Source organism: Ranitomeya variabilis, chromosome 2 (assembly GCF_051348905.1).
Source record: "Ranitomeya variabilis isolate aRanVar5 chromosome 2, aRanVar5.hap1, whole genome shotgun sequence".
Classification (NCBI taxonomy): Eukaryota; Metazoa; Chordata; class Amphibia; order Anura; family Dendrobatidae; genus Ranitomeya; species Ranitomeya variabilis.
In genome coordinates, this window is record NC_135233.1 from 460237465 (window position 1) to 460260134 (window position 22670).

Consider the following 22670-nt stretch of genomic DNA (forward strand, 5'->3'; position numbering starts at 1 on the left):
CATTGGAGAGTCCAAAAGGCATTACCAAATACTCAAAATGGCCCTCAGGCGTATTAAATGCGGTTTTCCACTCATCACCCTGTTTTATCCGCACCAGATTATACGCACCACGAAGATCTATTTTAGTGAACCACCTAGCCCCCTTAATGCGAGCAAACAAATCAGTAAATAATGGCAATGGATACTGGTATTTGACTGTAATCTTATTCAGAAGGCGATAATCTATACAAGGCCTCAGGGAACCATCTTTCTTTGCCACGAAAAAAAAACCTGCTCCCAGAGGGGATGAAGATGGACGAATATGTCCCTTTTCCAAGGACTCCTTAATATAATTCCGCATAGCAGTATGCTCTGGCAGTGACAGATTAAATAAACGACCCTTAGGGAACTTACTGCCAGGAATCAATTCTATAGCACAGTCACACTCTCTATGAGGAGGGAGCGAATTGAGCTTAGGCTCCTCAAAAACATCCCTATAATCCGACAAAAACGCAGGGATCTCCGAAGGAGTAGATGAAGCGATAGAAATCGGAGGTGCATCATCATGAACCCCCTGACATCCCCAGCTTAGCACAGACATTGTTTTCCAGTCCAGGACAGGATTATGAGTTTGTAACCATGGCAGACCAAGCACTAGTACATCATGTAAATTATACAGTACAAGGAAGCGAATCACCTCCTGATGAACGGGAGTCATGCGCATGGTCACTTGTGTCCAATACTGCGGTTTATTCATAGCCAATGGTGTAGAATCAATTCCCTTCAGAGGAATAGGAACTTCCAGAGGCTCTAGACTAAAACCGCAGCGTTTAGCAAATGACCAATCCATAAGACTCAGGGCAGCGCCTGAATCCACATAGGCATCGACGGAAATGGAAGACAGTGAAAAAATCAGAGTCACAGACAAAATGAACTTAGACTGCAGAGTATCAATGGCAAAAGATTTATCAACCCTTTTTGTGCGTTTAGAGCATGCTGATATAACATGAGCTGAATCACCACAATAAAAACACAAACCATTTTTCCGCCTATAATTTTGCCGTTCACTTCTGGACTGAATTCTATCACATTGCATAGTCTCAGGTGCCTGTTCAGAAGACACCGCCAACTGGTGCACGGGTTTGCGCTCCCGTAAACGCCGATCAATCTGAATGGCCATAGCCATAGACTCATTCAGACCTGTAGGCGCAGGATACCCCACCATAATATCCTTAATGGCCTCAGAAAGACCATTTCTGAAGTTTGCAGCCAGGGCGCACTCATTCCACTGAGTAAGCACCGACCATTTCCGAAATTTCTGACAATATATTTCCGCTTCATCATGCCCCTGAGAGAGGGCTAATAAAGCCTTTTCAGCCTGAATCTCTAGGTTAGGTTCCTCATAGAGCAATCCCAATGCCAGAAAAAACGCATCCACACTGAGCAATGCAGGATCCCCTGGTGCCAATGCAAATGCCCAATTCTGAGGGTCGCCCCGTAGGAACGATATAACAATCTTGACCTGTTGAGCAGGGTCTCCAGAGGAGCGAGATTTCAAAGAGAGAAACAATTTACAATTGTTCCTGAAATTCAGGAAGGTAGATCTATCTCCAGAAAAAAAACTCTGGAATAGGAATTCTAGGTTCAGACATGGGAGTGTGAACAACGAAATCCTGTATGTTTTGAACCTTTGCCGCGAGATTACTCAGGCTGGAAGCCAAACTCTGGACATCCATGATAAACAGCTAAGATCAGAGCCATTCAAGGGTTAAGAGGAGGTAAGAAGCAGCTAGACAGCAATTAAGGGCTAGGCAGCAAAACTCTGAAGGAAAAAAAAAAAAAAAAAATTTCCCTTAAACACTTCTTTCTCTCCTGCTTCAGCCCAAACAATTAACACTTTGTGGGCCGGCTATACTGTCATGAATCCCCAATGGCTAGGGATAGCACAGGACAAGCAAAGTATAACAAATATCGGACGAGCTCTAGGGTGATGGAACCTGGGCTGACCGCTGCCCTACGCCTGACAAACGCAACTAGAGATAGCCAGGGAGCGTGCCTACGTTGGTTCTAGACGCCACGCACCAGCCTAAGAGCTAACTAGTACTGCAGAGAAAATAAGACCTCACTTGCCTCCAGAGGAATTAACCCCAAAAGGTATAGTTGCCCCCCACATGTATTGACGGTGAAATGAGAGGAAGGCACACACATAGAGATGATGTATATAGCTTTAGCAAATAGAGGCCCGCTGAAAACTAGAAAGCAGAATGATACAAAAGGGGACTGAGCGGTCAGCAAAAAACCCTAATAAAAAAAACCATCCTGAGATTACAAGAACCCATGTGCCAACTCATGGCACATGGGGAGAACCTCAGTCCACTAGAGCAACCAGCTAGCATAGAGACATTCTAAGCAAGCTGGACCAAAAACCAAACAACTGAAAATCAGCACTTAGCTTATCCTGAAAGATCTGGGAGCAGGTAGACAGGAACCAAACAGAGCACATCTGAACACATTGATAGCCGGCAAGGGAAATGACAGAAAGGCCAGGTAAAATAGGAAACACCCAGCCTCTGATGGACAGGTGGAAACCAAAGGCCGCAACCCACCAAAGTCACCCAGTACCAGCAGTAACCACCAGAGGGAGCCCACAAACAGAATCCACAACAAGGCACACAATCATGTATACAACATAGCTTGAAGAACAGGTGTATCTCTCTTTCAAAAAAAAATTTTCTCCAGTGTGTGGATGGTAAAAAAACTCCCCTTTTAGCATGTTATTACAACAAGCACAGCCCAAACACGGGAAATTCCCGTGTTTGGCTGCACTCAGGGTACTCTGAACCAGGGACTTTGAGGCCCCAATATCCGATTTTACTAGCCTGTCTCTGAAATTACGCCCCCTTCTATATGACATCATAGGGTACATCCTAAAATTTGAAACAGACGGTAGACCACGCTGTAATAGGGTCCAATGTCTCCTGAGTATATTACCAACACGATTGCTCACCAAATTATATGTTGACACGAAAGGGATCCTGTCACATGCCGGTTTAGCTCGAGTTTTCTTACGGATGCTCTCACGGGAACAACTTATGGCCCTGTCCTTATATCTGGCCACCTCACTAACAGGGTATCCCCTTGCAATAAATTTCGCACACATCTCACCGAGCCGTGAATCTACTCGCTCCTCATCGGAGACTATCCTCCTCACTCTCAGTAACTGACTCCAAGGAAGAGAACTCACCATTCTCCTCGGGTGATTACTGTCAAAAGACAACAGGCCATTCCTATTGGTTTCTTTCACAAAAATATCTGTGCAAAGTTTGTTACCGTCCTTATAAACCAAAGTGTCCAGGAACTGTACCTGTGTCATAGAGGATGTCAGAGTGAACTTTAATTCCGGATATATCTGATTTAACAACTCATGAAAGATATCCAACTCCTTAAGATTAAGGGGGCGTAATTTCAGAGACAGGCTAGTAAAATCGGATATTGGGGCCTCAAAGTCCCTGGTTCAGAGTACCCTGAGTGCAGCCAAACACGGGAATTTCCCGTGTTTGGGCTGTGCTTGTTGTAATAACATGCTAAAAGGGAAGTTTTTTTACCATCCACACACTGGAGAAAAAAATTTTTTGAAAGAGAGATACACCTGTTCTTCAAGCTATGTTGTATACATGATTGTGTGCCCGTGTGGACTCACCTATGTAGGTGAAACAACCATGGAAGTGAGGGCCCGTATCAGCAAGCATAAGAGCACGGTGAGAACAGGGCTTACAGAGTTACCAGTCCCTAAACACTTTATTGAGAGTAGACACTCAGTAAATCAATTGAGATTTAGGGTTATTGATAGTGTTTCAGCACTTAGGAGGGGTGGTAACAGGGTACAAATTCTTAAAAGGAAGGAATTACGGTGGATCTATACACTAGGGTCTTTGCAACCTAAAGGTTTGAATATTGATTTTAATCTGCATACCTGTGCTGCTTAATTTTGGGTGGGCATCATGGTGGGTATATGTTTCTTTTAATGCTCCCTTCCGCTATGTGAATATATTCATATTACATTCTCTTTCTCTTCCCTTTGTCTCCCCTCTTCCCTCTTGTTATATTTTAGGACAATATTGCTACAGTCGATTGTCAAAAGGATTGGGGTATATTGGAATCAACGGACAGGTCGTGACAGTCTGGATGTCTTTTTATATCAGCTCCCCTCCTTGTGCTTCTCGACTGTCGCGCGTATATGATGTGATGTGGGCATGCTATCACTTACTTGGCAATCATTGATAATATGGTGGTATATGTTTTAACATTATGTATGTTTTGTTTTTCCTTCTGGATTAGTGGTGCCATTGATCCTTGTGCGTCTTGGTCGCCTAGGTGACGCTCCTGGCTGACTGGACGCAGTGTTGTGGATGGACGGGTGGGCGTGCACGGCCGATGATAGGTCCGCCTCGCGGTCACGTGGTGCGGATACTTCCGGTTGGCGGTGCGCTTATGTGTCCCGTCCACCGCTGCACTGTGGTCCAGGTGGTGAGCCGTACCTCTGGTGATGATGTCAGGCTATGACATCCTGAGCTCTGGGGTATGTTACGGGTCGTGTGATAGGCTGAACGGTATGAAGTTTCCTGGCGCCGTTTGAAGATGGAATCTTATTGGCTCCGCTCTGTTTACAATTCCCACATGGCTTCGTAAGGATTGGTGGAGGTTTCCGTGACGACCCCGATGCTGGAGACTGATTGCTTGAGATACCAACAGTAGATTAGGTCAAATATTAGATGATAAGGGGATTATGTGGGTGACTCATGGGGGAGGTGTGGGCGGTTGGTGAAGCGCATTTTAAACATGTCAGATGTCTGTTTTTTGTACTGTATTGTATTTTTTATTGGGTGGTGTGCGGCTGAATGGTGATTGGTGCCCTGTGTGGCACACACACTATTTAAAGCTGGTCATGAGCACGCTATGTTATGCTTGACAAAGGCCCTTTTGGGCCGAAACGTTGCTGTTATATGGCAGAATAAACTTCTACTTTTATACTACATGCAGCGCCCCAGAGTCCTGGTCGTTGCAGTACTGTTGCTCCGCCACTAAGGGGGGCTATGGTACGTCTGATGGCACTGAAGGAGTTCATCTGACCAGGTATCACAGACACCAATACATTTCACAGTCTGGCCTCCAGGGGGAGCTAAGGGTACTATGTATTAGGCCACTCCTCACAGTCTGGTAAAACTGGGGGTTAGGCAGGAAGTTAGGGCAGAAAGCTGACTGGGTTGGAACCAGGCAACACCTTGTGGCAGAGGGTGTTGTGGGGGAAGATTCAGAGGGGTCCCTGTCAGGGGTGGGATCCTGACAGAGGCCTGGCAACCAGAGAGAACGTTACGGGACCGCGCCTGCACGATATAGCGGCGGTGCCCCAAGAAAGGACAAGAAGCGAGGTTTATTGTGCTGAGTGAGAAACGAGATCAACGCAAGATGGAGAAACACCAGTAGGAGTCGTGCTGTAAGACGAGGCAACATCCTACTGAGGCGCATAACCGGTGGCCGGAACGCCGAGGAAGTACTAGGCTCCAAGCAATACTTCAAGCCTACGGCAGGACAGTCAGTTAGAGGCGGGCTGTCTCACCCAATTGACCTAGGAAGACACGGGGGTAACAACAGGAGTGGGGCGACGCTAGAGTCCCGGAAGAGGTCCGAGCCTCCCCGTCATACGGGTGCGTACTGACTTTAACATCTGGGGACGAGGAAGAACATCAGAATGAGAATCGAGTTGTGAGGGAACACGAGAAACAGACACAACAGTTGTGGGGACTATCCCGTAAGCACAGCAGGGAAGGACCACAATACACAAGCGCTAGAAGGTAGGCACAGATTTCCACCTGCAAAGGGAGCTCTGGAGGTGCCATCGGACCGGCCAGGCTTGCGCGGCCCGGTTAACCGTATTCCGGATTGAGGACCCTGAAGCCTTCAGTAAAGAGGTAAAGAGACTGCAACCTGGTTGTCCTCGTTATTTACTGCGACCGGCACTTCACCACACCATAACATCATCCCATACCTCCACCTTTATTGTACGCCCCTCAGCAGGGTCACGGACCGGGTCCAGCCACCGTGACAACCCCAGAGCAGAGACTCAGAGGCCCGGTACCGGGTACCCCTCGGCCCTGTGGCAGTGGGGGCGCTACATACACACCTGGATGGAGCGCTGTTCCTTTATCGCATGGAGCTAGAGTTGTCTGCATCCAGAGCGATGGTGTTGCCTGGGGACAGAAGCAGAGACAGGCACATGTCACAAGACGGGAGAGAAGCCAGCGTTGACTGGTGGCAGGGATAGGGTGACATATTATCACAAGAAGAATGTCCTTTTGGCCTCTACAGGGCTGGTGTATAGCAAGTATACATGTACGGAATTATACAAAAGTCAATCATCGAGACGTATTGTACCTCTGATGGAGACTGAAAAACACAATGGAAAAATATCTTAACATATATTGGGGCTATATTTAGTTAGACTTGCTTGTTTTGTCTTTTATAACCTCTTAAACCAGTGCAGGCTTCGAAAGCCGTGAAGAGGGTAAAAGAAAGGACCGGTCCATTCTTCTGGTGCTTACAAAAATAAACTGAAAAGACACCAAACGAGACAAGAAAAATGCAGCCAACGGTATCTTGATACATCTTCTGTTTAAAAAAAAGTGGGTACACTTGCAATTAAAAGACGCCATGTGCACATACTCTTAAGATAACGTTACACTAAACGACTTACCAATGATCACGACCAGCGATACGACCTGGCCGTGATCGTTGGTAAGTCGTTGTGTGGTCGCTTGGGAGCTGTCACACAGACAGCTCTCTCCAGCGACCAACGATCAGGGGAACGACTTCGGCATCGTTGAAACTGTCTTCAACGATGCCGAAGTCCCCATGCAGCACCTGGGTAACCAGGGTAAACATCGGATTACTAAGTGCAGGGCCGCACTTAGTAACCTGATATTTACCCTGGTTACCATTGTAAAAGTAAAAAAAAAACAGTACATACTCACATTCTGATGTCTGTCACGTCCCCCGGCGTCCACAGGGTTACGCGTTGCTGCTCAGAGCTTCCTGCACTGAATGTGTCAGCGCCGGCCGGCCGTAAAGCAGAGCACATCGGTGACGTCACTGCTGTGCTTTGCTTTACGTCCGGCGCTGACACAGTCAGTGCAGGAAGCTCTGAGCTGCAGCGCGTAACCCTGTGGACACCGGGGGACGTGACAGACATCAGAATGTGAGTATATACTGTTTTTTTTTTTACTTTTACAATGGTAGCGGCTCTGCGCTTAGTAACCCGATATTTACCCTGGTTACAAGTGAACACATCGCTGGATCGGCGTCACACACACCGATCCAGCGATGGACAGCGGGTGATCAGCGACGAAATAAAGTTCTGGACTTCTAGCTCCGACCAGCGATATCACAGCGGGATCCAGATCGCTGCTGCGTGTCAAACACAACGAGATCGCTATCCAGGACGCTGCAACGTCACGGATCGTCATCGTTCTCGCTGCAAAGTCGCTTAGTGTGAAGGTACCTTTAGGCCTCCTTCATATTTGTGTCCATGTGCAAAACACGTAGACATGTCCGTTTTGGTTTGCAGCATGGATCACACGGATCCATACAAGTCAATGGATCAATTGTAAACATGTACCACACATTAAGTTTCATCCGTGTCGTGTCCATGTTTTAGTGTTTAAGAGAGTATTCTCTAACTTTATTGTACCTTTTGGTAGGTTTTCTTTTCAACAGTTCTTGGTCCAAAAATGTAACCAAAGTGGTGCACGGTATGTACGACATAAATCTGACCTACAATTCTGGCGCACCTAATAAATATGCCCCAATGTTCTTACAACATGAGGCTGGAGCATCACTGATTGCAAAGAAAATTCTTTATATTTTGTATTTAAGTCCTGGTTTAAGTTAAAACACAATAAAAAAAAAAAGAAAAGCACAAAACCTGCATTGTGTTAGGAAAAGAAATGTTGATGAGGGTCACCAGTGATTGTGCTGCTCACCCCAAGTCCATGAAGAATTACGTTCTGTTTGATTTGGAATGGTAATTTTAATGCTTGGTCAGAATTTGGAAACATTTGCTGAAAATTCTTCTGAAAGAATATTTACAAACCGATATGGCTTCAATTATGTTATTCAATCTGAGCATTTTTTTCTGTTTTCATAGATTTGAAGTAGAAAACCTTTGTTTTCCAAGTTTTTCCATTACCATAAATCTGCAAAGCCTTCCATGTTTGTATGAAATGGGAACTTCTCGCCCGGTACAGCCACTTCACACACTCTGCACACATTGATCCCATTAGAAGCTCCCCACATACGTCCATCGCCGCACCCTGTCTACTAGTCTTGCTCACGACTTTTTCATTGGCTCATGAATGAGATTTAATTTAATATGAAAAAACAAAGACTATGCTTGGCAGACAACATTTAATGCTCCAGTTCAGTCAGTTCAGGGTATTTATTGTTTCTAGAGGAATCTGAATGGAATTTCTGAATGGGCTAATGAAAGACATATGGGATGGGAAATGGATATGTGGGTATGTGTACTCGGCCTTGGGATTGTAAGACAGTGTGCAAAGGGGATGATGGAGTAAAAATATAGACAAGTCTACAGTAGGCACTTCTGAACTTTCAGGCAGACTTATGAGTTACAGTATGTCCCGGTGATGTTTAGGTTACTGTCAAGAAAAGAAAAAAAAAAACGGCAACTAGAGATGAGCGGATCGATGCTTGGAGGATCGAGTATGAGTAGAATTTCTTGAAATTCGCGGTTTCACATGAAATCAAATATTTTGAGACTTAATTTGAAGTTCTCCAAAAATATAAAAATTGCCCTCACTATTCCCCACCTTGCGAAAGCATCAGAGATCAAGCTAATGTTATTTTGCACTGCCAAGAGGGCCTCCCCACAATGTCCAGTAGTTATTACATCTTATTGATTATCACAACTTGTACAGTGATGGTCAGTACCAGGGCCATCACACATCAGCGGTTCCCAGTGGAGCAGAGTTTGTACAACATAGGCACTTTACAGCTCTAGAGTCACTGGGTAAGTCTCTCTCCTGTAGAATGTAAGCTCTTATGGTCAGAGGGATCCTCTCTCCCATAAAGTGTAAGTTCGTATTGTTGGCAGGTGTTATGGTTCTCAATGGCAAGAGAACATAGCCCAGCAAACATAAGTACTAGCTCTTGGAAGGATGGAAACTAAACTGACCATGAACTAAACCTGCCGCACAACTAACAGTAGCCGGGTAGCGTTGCCTACGTTTTTTATTCCTAGACGCCCAGCGCCGGCCGGAGGACTAACTAATCCTGGCAGAGGAAAATATAGTCCTGGCTCACCTCTAGAGAAATTTCCCCGATAGGCAGACAGAGGCCCCCACATATATTGGCGGTGATTTTAGATGAAATGACAAACGTAGTATGAAAATAGGTTTAGCAAAATTGAGGTCCGCTTACTAGATAGCAGGAAGACAGAAAGGGCACTTTCATGGTCAGCTGAAAACCCTATCCAAAATACCATCCTGAAATTACTTTAAGACTCTAGTATTAACTCATAACATCAGAGTGGCAATTTCAGATCACAAGAGCTTTCCAGACACAGAAACGAAACTACAGCTGTGAACTGGAACAAAATGCAAAAACAAACGAGGACTAAAGTCCAACTTAACTGGGAGTTGTCTAGCAGCAGGAACATGCACAGAAAGGCTTCTGATTACAATGTTGACCGGCATGGAAGTGACAGAGGAGCAAGGTTAAATAGCGACTCCCACATCCTGATGGAATCAGGTGAACAGAGGGGATGATGCACACCAGTTCAATTCCACCAGTGGCCACCGGGGGAGCCCAAAATCCAATTTCACAACAGGCAGGGTTCCTTTTCTAGCCTGCCGAGTCAGGCTTATGGTCAGTGGTGGTCCTCTCTCTTTTAGAGTGTAAGCTCCTATAGTCAGTGGGTCCTTTCTCTCTCTCTTCTGTAGAGTATAAGCATTTATGGTTGGCGGATGTCTTATTGAGTATAAGCTCTTATGATCTGAGGGGTTCTTGCTCTCATGTAGAGTGTAAATTCATATGATCAGTGAAGTTCTCTCTACTGTAGAGTGTAAATGCTTATGGTCAGTGGGGTCTTCTCTCTCTCTCTTGTAAAGTGTAAGCTCTTATGGTCAGTGAGGTCCTTTCTCTCCTGTAGAGTGTAAGCTCTTATGGTCAGTGAGGTCCTCTCTCTAATGTAGAGTGTAAGTTCTCATGGTCAGCGAGGACCTCTCTCTCTCTTGTAGAGTCTAAGTTCTTATGGTCAGCAGGGTCCTCTCTCTCCTGTAGAGAGTAAGCTCTTATGGTCTGAGGGGTTCTTGCTCTCATGTAGAGTGTAAACTCATATGATCAGTGGAGTTCTCTCTACTGTAGAGTGTAAGCAATTATGGTCAGCGGGGTCTTCTCTCTTGTAGAGTGTAAGCTCTTATGGTCAGTGAGGTCCTTTCTCTCCTGCAGAGTGTAAGCTCTTATGGCCAGCGGGGTCTTCTCTCTCTCTCCTGTAGAGTGTAAGCTCTTATGGTCAGTGAGGTTCTCTCTCTAGTGTAGAGTGTAAGTTCTCATGGTCAGCAAAGACCTCTCTCGCTTGTAGAGTGTAAGTTCTTATGGTCAGCAGGGTCCTCTCTCTCCTGTAGAGAATAAGCTCTCATGGTCAGAGGTATCCTCTCTTTCTGTTGTAGAGTGTAAGCTCTTTTGGTCAGTGAAGTCCTCTATCTCTCTTTGCTTCTCTCTCTCTCATCTCCCCCATGTGTGTTTTCCAAGCATTTACAAATTTGGGAGGGAAATTTGGTAAAGTGGGTGAATTTGAACTTCAAGAGTTCCGCTCAACTCTAGTGGCAAGGAAACCAGATTTACTTTATTTAGTTGTAACAAAATATGACAGGATTACAAATATTAACACAATGAGCGAATATTAAATTTATTAGGTAAACACCAGGGTAATATTTCACCTCCAGTTACCATTTACAACATCTTCAAAGTGTTGAAGAACAGCCCATGGAAAATCACTAAGTTTTATTCTGCATTTTAGCTCTTTTATTATGACTGCAATATCTGACCCATCCAAGGTTCTACTAACCTGAAATTCGATGAGGATAGACTCACCGGTCTAAGTTCACTTATGAATGTTATGGCCATAATGTGTGTGACGTTGGCCTAAATAGGAGCAAAGGAGTTCAAGGCAAAATAATTTAACCTAGAGTTTTACAAACAAATTTTGACTCTCTTGAATACATTTTTTATTACATTATTTGAGCAAATTCAACAAAATGGAATCTTAGTTGTAGAGTGCCAGAAAAAGGGTGAAGAAAAAAAATAATAGCCACCCACGGAGTCCACGGCACAGAGTGAAGGTGCAGGAAGAGGACATCACTTGAGGTGCTGATGGAAAGAAGAGTTCGGAGGAAGCTGCATGGAGGACTGGATGGGGAGTGACAGTGGGAGAGATGAGTAGCGAGGTAAGAATTATCATTTTCTTTCACCCTAGGTTTATTATGAAAGACTCCAGTGCATAATAAACAACATTTGATTTGCATCACAGTTCAGCGTAACTTGAATTTCATGGCCAAATTTGAGAGAACTGCTGAATTAGAATTTTGGAAGATTCACTCACCACTACTCTATATTGTTAGGTTCCCCAGGTGAGGTGGATCTTTTAAGCTTCAGGTCCAGGTGGAGACTTGGCTTTGGTGCAGCAAGCAGGGAGGCATATGGGTAGTGAGGACTTGGCACACACAGGATTCTTGGAAGCAGCAGGACAGACGAAGTGGAACCCAGCAGGTATGAATGCAAGTAAAAGCACAGAACCAAACATTGAAGTCTAGAGCCTAGGTCTACGATCTCAATCCCAAGGCATAGGTGTCTAAATTGGCCCTAAATATGTCTAGGGAGATGATGTCATTGATCCACTCTGGGCAAACCCAAACATGGAGCACAGCAGAGGGCAGCGGACACAGGGGAAGGAAGCGGAGCCCGGGATAGCTAGAACAGGTGCGTAACATACACATTACAGCAAAGCCTAATATGTTGTTCAAATTGGGTCTCCTGACTCTCCTCTTAGGGCTGTCCCACACGTCCAGATAATTCCGGTACCGGAATAAATCGGTACCGGAGTTATCCGTGTCCGTGTGCCTGGGAACTCACGGAGGCCATACCTGCGGCACACGTGTGCCGCCCGTATGGCGAGTGGGTACCACACGGAGCGTGTGGTACCCACTCTGCATGGTGCTGAAGCTGCGATTCATATCATCCCTGCAGCAACGTTTGCTGCAGGGAAAATATGAAGAATAGTGTTTAAAATAAAGATCCATGTGTCCGCCGCCCCCCCACCCCCTGTGCGCCCCCCCCCGCTGGTCAGAAAATACTCACCCGGATCCCCCGTCGGCAGTCGCTCCTTCCTGGTCTGGCCGCGGCTTACTGTATGCGGTCACGTGGGGCCGCTCATTTACACTCATGAATAGGCGGCTCCGCCCCTATTGGAGGTGGAGCCACATATTCATGAGTGTAATCGGCCGCATACAGTAGGAGGCGCGGCCAGACCAGGAAGGAGCGACAGCCGACGGGGGACCCGGATAAGTATTTTCTGACCAGCGGGGGGGGCGCACAGGGGGTGGGGGGGCGGCGGACACATGGATCTTTAGTTTAAACACTATCATTCATATTTTCTCTGTAGCAAACGGTGCTACAGGGAACATATGAATGGCGGCTTCAGCACCATGTGGGGGGGACAGCGCTTACTGTAGCGCTGTCTCCGGCACGCCACACGGACCCCAGACGGAGAATGTCCGTGTGAGGTGCGTGTTTTACACGGACCCATTGACTCTATTGGGTCCGTGTAATCCGTGCGCTCCCACGAACACTGACATGTCTCCGTGTTTGGCACACGGAGACACGGTCCGCACACGGTCCGCACAAAATCAATGACATCTGAACAGATGCATTGATTTTTATGGGTCTACGTGTGTCAGTGTCTCCGGTACGGGAGGAAACTGTCACCTCACGTACCGGAGCCACTGACGTGTGAAACCGGCCTTACAGATGATGGTGGGGAAAGAAGGATCAGGTGTTATTAGGTATTATTAGGTTCACCTGGTTAGGTGGCTCATCAAAGCCCAATGTCCGAGTGAGCACATGGGCCAAGGGTTTCAGTGCAGCAGGCAGTTGAGGCACGCAGGAAACATGTAGCAGAGGTCCTGGAGACAGCAGGCAAAGGCTGCTTACATTTTTAAAATAACCAAATAAGCAGTGCTGACCTTCTGAAGCCCCCTGCTGACAGGGCGACTTTTGGATTCATATGTACTAATATGAATGGCCGTAGCAGACAGTGGGCGCAGGTTTATGCAATCCACAATACAGTTGCCTGCCTGAGGTTTTATGTGAATATGGTCCAAAATAACCTGAGCTGAGGCTTGATATTCAGTTCAGATTCACATAAGCCCCAGATTCAAATGTGGAAGTTGTTTTTGGCACAAGGTCAAATATAGGACATTGTGGATTTGGACAAAGTACAGAGATGAATAACATAATGAGTAAGAGGGTGAAGAATTTCATCCACGAGGAAGAGCTTAGCAAGTTCCTTTTGTTTATATTAGAAACCAAAATGCCGGGTTTATTTTAGTTAACAAGAAGCTAGCACTAGTCAAGAGTGAAGTGATCTTAAAAGGTCCTAATAAATCATTGAGCGCATAAAATGCAGTAAGCATCCCACCTACACAGAAATGGAGGAAAGTCATATATTTATCAGCAAGGGATGGCATGCTATGTGAAATGCAGGTGATTTATGCTTTTTATTTTAATGTGTTTTTTTTTGCCTTTTCTTTCAAAACAGTTATCCTACAAAAACTATTTTTTTTTTTATAAAATAAATCTGGCTGCTGCAGGTTCATTGTCAGGGGAAGCAGAGTTTGGCTTCTTTTTCTGGCTCTTAGAGTGGTGTCAAACCAAAGGATCCTCTTTTATGATGACCATGTGCCCAAATATATTCCTATTCCTTCCTTGCAAGATATTAAATCATGTGCATAATGAAATCATGGGCAGAATGAATCAATGATCGGCTGAATTATTGCAGCCATGTATGTTTCACTGTTTTCACTGAAAATGCTCCAATGTTTCAGAGAAAAGTGTGGCTAATGTGATTAGGATGACTAGTTCAGAAGGCAAGTCTCCACCAGTAGCTTCTTCCCGCCTTGGTCCCCTTGACTGACAGGTCTCTCCCAATACACTTATGGAAAGAGACCTGTCAATCTAGGAGAACCGGGGGCCCTGAGATGACACTGGTGCCCTACTTTTTGGACTAGTCATTCGAAATTTTTAAAAGGAGAGGAGTGACTCATGTAATAAGAATGCACTGTAAAGCATTTGTCCACAGATACTGACATCTTGTGATCAGAAGCAATAGATGTTGGAAAATTAAAGAGTACTAGTGTAGCAGTGGTGGGGCAGGTGGTCTGCTCCCTGATGCTCTAAAGGGGTTCAAAGGATTTGATGCTCATGCATGTTGTAATAGGATAACACTCACTGGGACTGTAGCTAGCTTAGACAGGGTTAACTGTATGGCCGACCCAGTTTGGGAGGAGGAACTGTAAGTCAGTGTAAAGGACAGGAAGTGACAGTGTGCTGAGCAGTGACAAGTGACAGGCCAAGACGGAGGTGCCAGGGACGATGTGAGCCCAGAACCTCATGGCAGATGATTGCCAGAAAACCCATCTGTAAGAGTCACCCTTTGCCGGCCTGGCAACCTCAAAATAGATGTCGGTGCCTGGAGGCACACTTCGGTGAAGCTGCAGGAGAAACTGGACTCAAACCTCTAGAGGCAGAGTGAGATGGAATTGAGATATACTGCTTCAAAAAAAAGAACTGGAAGAGATTGTAAAAGGGATGTTCTACTCATACTGAGAACCAGGGTTCAAGTTGTGTTCGGTACCTGTGGGAAAGAGGACAACACATTGGACCTTATCCTCTGTACCTGCCTGTATATATTGTAAATGCTGCCATTCACCAAGTAAAAATCTGATTGTTTTTATGAACCTGGATGTTAGGGGTCGAGTTCCCGCCTCTGCACAGGGGGAATCTCGGGCCATCTCCGCTGCGGTCTCCCATTCTTCTCTGGCCGCAGTGGAGCCTGCTCAGCGGAGACGTCGGTCCCAGCGTCTCGCTCAGTCTGACTCTGTACAAAGAGTTACTGCTGCCTTTCCTGCTTCTGCCATTGAAGTCAGTGCTGGGCAGCGGCGAGCAGACGCTTCTGGTGCTAAGTCCTGCTTTTCTCGTTCTGAGCATGCCCAGAGTAAGATCTCTCAGTGGAGATCGAGGGTCACATGATCAGATACTGCAGCTAAGGCCATTGGTCCTTCAGGAAGGTCCTGTAGGTGCTCACCCTCTGTGGCAGCCTCTCATTGGTCCTTCTAGGAAGGTCCTGTACGTGCTGCAACTATTTAAGGCTCGCATGGCCACACGGCCATGCGCTAGTATTGTTCTTTGTTATGTGCTTTGCGCCAGTGTGGTCACGTGAGTGTGTGTTCAGGGACCCGGCTGAAATAAGCCCCTAGAATGCTGGCACCTCCAGCGAGGAGTTTGTGTTTGTATGTATTCAGGGACCTGGCTGAAATAAGCCCCTAGAATGCTGGCACCTCTGGTGAGGAGTTTTGTGTGCATGCGTGACCACTGACTGCTCTCTGTTTGGGCATTTAGCCTGTGCCTCTGTGAAGTCTATCAGGGCACAGTGCTTTGCTTTCACGGCTACTCGGTGAATTAACTGAGTTAGTCCATACCGCCATATAGTGCCGCCATTTGCTAGCAGCAGGTACTCCTGCATGGTGGACCCCGAGCTGCGAACGCACCAATATCAATAAAAACATCTCTATTTACTCGGTGCGTTCCGCTAGCCCTAACACTGGATTGATTGCTGCCCTGGTTGAAGAAGAAGGATACCTGGAATCAGAAGAAGAAGAGGCAAGCAGCCCTGGAGTAAGTGAGATGCTTCTCACACACAGCAGCACACCGGGATTGGGACACGAGTTTCCTGTAGGATGCCAAATCAAGTGGAGACTGAAGCTCGCCCACCACTACCTCATTTGGGCATCTTACACTGGAACCAAAGGACAGGTTGAATGGGAGGCAAGCAGAAGCTAGATACAGGGACATGTGACCTGCTGAGATGCAGCAGAAAAATACAAAAGTTACAGAGGTCAGGGCAGCAAGTCAGTCATCGACCCGACTTGTAACAAGTTACCTTTAGGAGCAAGGCCTGTACTGGTTTATAACCAAGCCCTATGAAAACGTGTCCAGAAACACTAGGACATGGTGAAGCAAAGGGTGCAAAATCAATGCAGAGGATAGGAGATCCTGATAGTTGAGGCTAAGATGGAGGATAGGTGATTGGAGAAATGGTAATTTGGTCATGTGACCCGAGACTCAATTGGTGAAACAGAGTTTCTTGCATGTGAGTGGAGGAGAGTGTGAGTGTGACGCTAGTCACAACCCACGGCTAGGCCATGAATTAGCACAGTCAGAAGTTCCGGGGTCAATGCCAAAAAATTACGTTGTAAACCAAGGGAAAGTACAAAGTCGTAAGTCAGGTCACATGCCAGGGTCAGAATACCAGAGAAATAGCGGATAAGCAAAGGGGCAATAACAAACGGGTAATCTGATCACAGTCCAAAGGTCAGTAGAGGAATATCAGATGCAAAGGGGCAATAATAAACGAGTAGTCTGAACATGGTCCAAAGGTCGGCAACAGAAGAAGATCAGAAGTTACAGCACAGGGTACAGGTGAACACACCAGAGAGCACAAGCTTAGAACAAGCTTTTGACTGGCAGTGATCAGAGAGACAACTCACCTAAATAGCAGGGCAACTACCAAGAACATGGAACACCTGTGGAAATCTCTGCACCTTCCAATCAGAAAAGTCAACCGAGCTGTCAATCAAAGCACCGACAGCTCAGCACGCCCCAGCACAGGATAGGAAGACAGAGCTGTCCATCACAGAGTCCCAGACACTCTGAGCAGAGGAATCGTGACAGTGAATTTTCTTTCTGGGGATTGAAGGCAATGGGAGAGGGTTGACGGGAGACCCACTGTCAGTGGCAGAAAGAACTGTCTGTGGCCCACAGTGGTAGACTTGTGGCCTAGCAGTAGTGCATAGTGTGGCACCTGTTAGGGCCTGGGGCGATAACTGCCATTAGAAGCTGGAGACCCAAGCAGATTCAGCCTGGACACTGTCAACTGACAGCACAATGTATCCTTAATATTATGGATTAATCTGCATTTATACCAATATTCGAATAATTATGTATGTCGCATATGCCTTATTTGAATATTGAGGTTGCATCGTCCCCAACCGCATTTTCAAAGTTTTCTGAAACGCCACAGTGAAACAGTGATGTCTGCAATAACAGAGTCGGTCTCTGGTTCAAGATGGCCGTGGTTATGGCAGCATGAATCAGCTGTCAGGTTGTCTTTATTATTTATAAAACTCTCCAACCCATAGCTACAGGTGCTAAAGATGCAGATTTTACAGACATTAAGACTCTTGACTTAAATATTACATTTTAATTTAATTCATCTTTTATTTTTATTTGTTGCTGCTTCCCGCCAAAATGAGACCACATCAGAGTTGAGGAGACCCTCAACAATATTTATAATGAAATGCACTTTGACCCATGTTCAGGAATGTTCATTTCTAGCTACCTGCCAACTTATGTAGTAAAAATGAAATATAGAAAAAAAAAGTCATGTGCAAGGTCAATCTTGATCCTTTTTCAATAACACTCCATTAAAGTCATAAATAATCGTAATTGGGTAAAATTTGGTGGAAAAATCCCACAAAAATATGAATAAATAAAGTTATTTCACTTTAAAGGCAAATTCTGTGTTGATTAACTAAATATCGTAACTTTTTGCAGTTTTAGAACACTAAAGTTCTTTATTGAAGTGGCTCTAGAAGACGACATTATTAAATTCATATCAAGTGAATCTCATCATACAGACTGTCGCTATTGGATCAATTTTAAAAGATCAATTCAATTGGCTAAAAAAAATGTAGGTGTTTGAAAGGATCTGCTTAATTTTTTACATAATATAAAGAGTATAGGAGAGGTGTTCTAAAATGAATAAACCCCACCAAGGATAACATCTGCAAGGAGTTTGTATGTTCTCCCCGTGTTTCCATGGGTTTCCTCCGGGTTCTCCGGTTTCCTCCCACACTCCAAAGACATACTGATAGGGAATGTAGATTGTGAGCCCCAATGGGGACAGCGATGATAATATCTGTAAAGTGCTGTGGAATATAATGGTGCCATATAAGATATTAAATATATAAACCCATCAAAATTGGTGTAAATAGCATCAAAATGGTGCATATGGTGTGAAAAATTTGGCAAAATTTCTCAATACATGTGGCACACATGTCTCTGTCTGCCTTGATTACAAATTCCCGTTGATAAGACATTTCTAGTGATAGAGAAATTATTTTATGTCTAAAGTTTTATATTACACCTTGATCTGGATATCTTGTACGTAAACTGGGTGATAGACTATTGGTGGGGTTAGTCAGTCTCCTATACTGGGCCTGCGAGTTCTCAGACATGAGACTGACCATTGGTTCCATATCTGTGAATATTTGTAGTAAGATTTAAGTTCTCCTAGACCGAAGGATATTACGTCAACTCCAGCAACTTGTTCTGCTTTGTTTTTCCAGTAATGAATAGGAGGCATACATAATAATTTTTAACAATACATTATGACACACTGCTGATCAGTGGTTGACGAATATGCAATGGGACCTTTCCGTTATCCACCATCAGGAGCACCACCAAGGCTTTTTCCTAGAGAGTGTGCGAAACTATTTACATGACCCAATCCATTGGCCATAAGAATAATCTCTGACCATAGGATGAAAGCCTGACGGCACTTGTGGCTCTACTTTTGGTTAACCTAGAACAACGTCTAGTAGTTCGGTATTTCAGGTGCAATAACCATCTTCTCCACCACCTTCCTTCTCTCTGATTTAACCAATGCCATGCTCCCAATATCCAACCCCAGAATATATCAGTTACAACTGCTGCACTAAGACAACCCATTCCTAAGTTTTCCTATAAACAACATATAACACCTATCCACCTAGGTGCTAAATATCCAACCTCTGGGGTCCACACCGATCATAAGAATGGGATCAGTAGTGCACACATGTAATCACCACCCCTACAGACATAGAGTAGAGCAGTGGTTGAACATGCACACTACTGCTCTACTCTAATATAGACTTTAGTTTCCCCATTTGGTGGTGAGTGGTGACCCTAGACGATGGATATTTAGCACTTATCCGGTGGATAGGTGATATTTGTTGTTCATAGGACAAGCCCTTTAATTTTCACTGAGGAAGTAGTTGCCTTAGAGCTGCAGTTTTCGCCTTTTAGTCCAGGGTCTGGTATTGGGAGCATGGTATTGGTAACCAAACCATCTCCCCAGAGGTTTCAGACCAATGTGAAACACCTCGAGAAGGTCCTAGTCAGAAGAGCAAAGGAAGAACCAGGTAGAAACTGAGGCCACAAAATGGAACCAAAGGTGCAACGCAAGTGAGGCTAAGGTTGGGCATCTGGCTGCAGAAGCTGAATAATGAAGAAGTACCAAAACAAATTATTCTTCATCCTACAAATGCAGCATGTTACATACTCTCCTTTGTGCATGAATTTGGGTTTTCTATACTCGCGCCCCGGTTATGATTTTTGTTGTACTTTGCATCAATTGCGATACTGAATTTTCAGGCTCCGTTTACCTACGATGCACTCGACGTTGAATCTCAACATAAGTTAATCCTTACTGTTGTTTCTGTGCGGACCTCACACACTCTCGACTTTCCATCTGTACCGTCTTTCTGCTGTTCCGGCTCAGCTTCCCCTCCCACATCTGTCCCAGGTTCCCAGCGCTGGGGGGTAGTAGGAACATCTGGATATAATTTTGAAGGAGGGAAAGAGAACCTTCTTTTTTGCTGATGTAGCGAAGTCAAAGGGGGCAGGAATAAAAAGCATTACTACCTAGTGACAGAATAGGGAGCATCAAAAAAAGATTAAGCACGAGTCCATGATTGCAAACACATCTGTATGTAGAAGGACATATACAGAGATACATATGGATAAGAGTTCAGATGAATATTGAATATACCGTGGGTGTATGCTTTGAAAAAGATTCCTTAGAATGCTAACAAAATACACATTCAACGGTTAAAGGGACACTGTCACCTGAATTTGGCGGGACAGATTTGCGGTCATATGGGCGGGGTTTTCGGCTGTTTGATTCACCCTTTCCTTACCCGCTGGCAGCATGCTGGCTGCAATATTGGATTGAAGTTCATTCTCTGTCCTCTGTAGTACATGCCTGCACAAGGCAATCTTGCCTTACGCAGGCATGTACTACGGAGGACAGAGAATCAACTTCAATCCAATATTGCAGCCAGCATGCAGCCAGCGGGAAAGGAAAGGGTGAATCAAACAGCCGAAAACCCCGCCTCTATGGCTGAAGATTGTTCCCTCCAAATTCAGGTGACAGTGTCCCTTTAATTGGATTGTTCGTACCGCCATATCCCCAATATTTCTAAATATTCCCGAGCCCTTATCACGTTTATTTTCTTAGCAGCCAAACAAACTATAGCCTCGGCTTGGAAAAAACCTGGCTTGGATTTGTCGGGAGTTAAATCTCGTTTATCAAGGTACATGGTAAACGAAAAATTATCAGCTATACTCACTGACAAAGTAGAGAGATTCGAACTTACTTGGCTCCCCTGGGCAGAATACGCCAGCCACACCCCTTTCGCTATTCCGGTATCTTGACTATCTAACCGTAGTCCTCAGGCTTCTGATTAAAATTACCCAAATGGGTATGAATTTATTATAACCTCTTCTCGGGTCCCCCTTCCATTCCCCTTCCCCTAACCCTTGTCCCTCCTTTTGTGTGTGTTTTTGTCGTTTTTACACTCGTCCTTTGATATGACTCGTCTTAAGTTTATTGCCAGTTACCAGAACATAAATGAAGGACTGTTACCCCCTTGTTATGACGTAATGTACTATATGATAATACTAAAGTTTCTTCTTTTCCTGTATCATATATGCAAACTTCAATAAAAATGTATTGTTTAAAAAAAAATGATATTCTAAGAACAATCATGTTAACGGTCGTTCTTTGTGCATAGAATTCAAATCGAAACTGACCATTAAACAATCGTTGATTAACTTGTATATAGCTGAATGACGGTCGTTTAATAACTGCGGTCGTCTGGTGTAAATACACTTTTAGGTTATGTTCAGATGGGATTTTTGGGAAGATTTTTGTAGTGGATGCCTTGCAAATATCGCATTAAAAATTGCTTCAAAAACTCTTTGTGCTCTCTCAGACTGGCGTATAGGCAGCATATAACTCGGGTGACTGCTAAAAAACACTTTCATGGGAAAAAAGCTTCAAAAATTCTTCAACACCACTTTAAATTAAAGGATGAAAAAATTAAGAGAATCTGCTTGAAAAATCTGTTTTTATGCGTGAAAAATTTGTCGTTTTGGAAAACCTGAAAAACCTCAGCTGCATTATATTGCTGATGTTCAGACAAAGTTATATTCTACAAATGCTATTGGGTTGGTAACCTACTGTCTACATCTCAAATTCTCGTGGAGTGCTGCTGTGTTTGGATTGGTCTTATGCCATTGTACGTGTGAGGCTGAAATCACGTCTGTAATTTGGCTCGTATGCAAAAATTGGACAATTTTTCATCAATGTGCTGGATTTGCTTTCCATTCAGTTTTAGTTTGAGGTCCATTTTTTGTGTGTGATGTGATTTTCTCATAGGTACCCCCCTCCCCCCCCAAAAAAAAACAACTGGTGACTAGTGTCAAAGATCTGGAGCTATGGCCCGGATTTGTAGCTCGGAGACCAAGATCACCAGCCTGTGGTGTCTTGTAGGCCACAGGCTACAGATGTCACTGCATTGCGCCACTGCCGCCTGCATAGACTGATGCTTGCATGCCAGGCAGAGGACTTGGTGACTGACAACGTTGGAGGAGAAAATTAGGTAAGTATAAATTTTATTTTTTAAAGGGAATGTGGCACTCTGGGGGCCAGGGGAGGACACTGACAGATTGGGTTCTCATGAGCAAGAAATGTCTCTGGGCCCCCTCATGTTATGATGACACAGCTACAGATTATATATATTTTATACATACACACACACACACACACACACTGCTCAAAAAAATAAAGGAAACACTAAAATACCACATCCTAGATATCTCTGAATGAAATATTCCAGTTGTAAATCTTTATTCATTACATAGTAGAATGTGTTCAGAACAACAAATCATAATTATCAATGTAGATCAAAATGAATATCCCATGGAGGCCTGGATTTGGAATGATACTCAAAATCAAAGTGGAAAATCAAATTACAGGCTGATCCAACTTCAGTGGAAATGCCTCATGACAAGGAAAAGATGCTCAGTATTGTGTGTGGCCTCCACGTGCCGATATGACCTCCCTACTGTACAACGCCTGGGCATGCTCCTGATGAGGTGGCGAATGGTCTCCTGAGGGATCTCCTCCCAGGCCTGGACTAAAGCATCCGCCAACTCCTGGACAGTCTGTGGTGCAATGT

At 44.8% G+C, this 22670-nt stretch overlaps 1 long non-coding RNA gene across 1 annotated transcript in view; it reads right to left on the bottom strand.

Annotated features, from left to right (window-relative positions):
• Positions 1–19898, bottom strand: part of LOC143809591 (uncharacterized) — a 28003-nt gene extending 8105 nt beyond the window's left edge. Inside the window, exons 1-2 of the long non-coding RNA XR_013222350.1 lie at positions 19857–19898; positions 6161–6227 (exon numbers count right to left, since the gene is read on the bottom strand). This is a non-coding gene — a long non-coding RNA (uncharacterized LOC143809591). The remainder of the gene's footprint in view (positions 1–6160; positions 6228–19856) is intronic.
• Positions 19899–22670: the final 2772 nt, after the last annotated feature.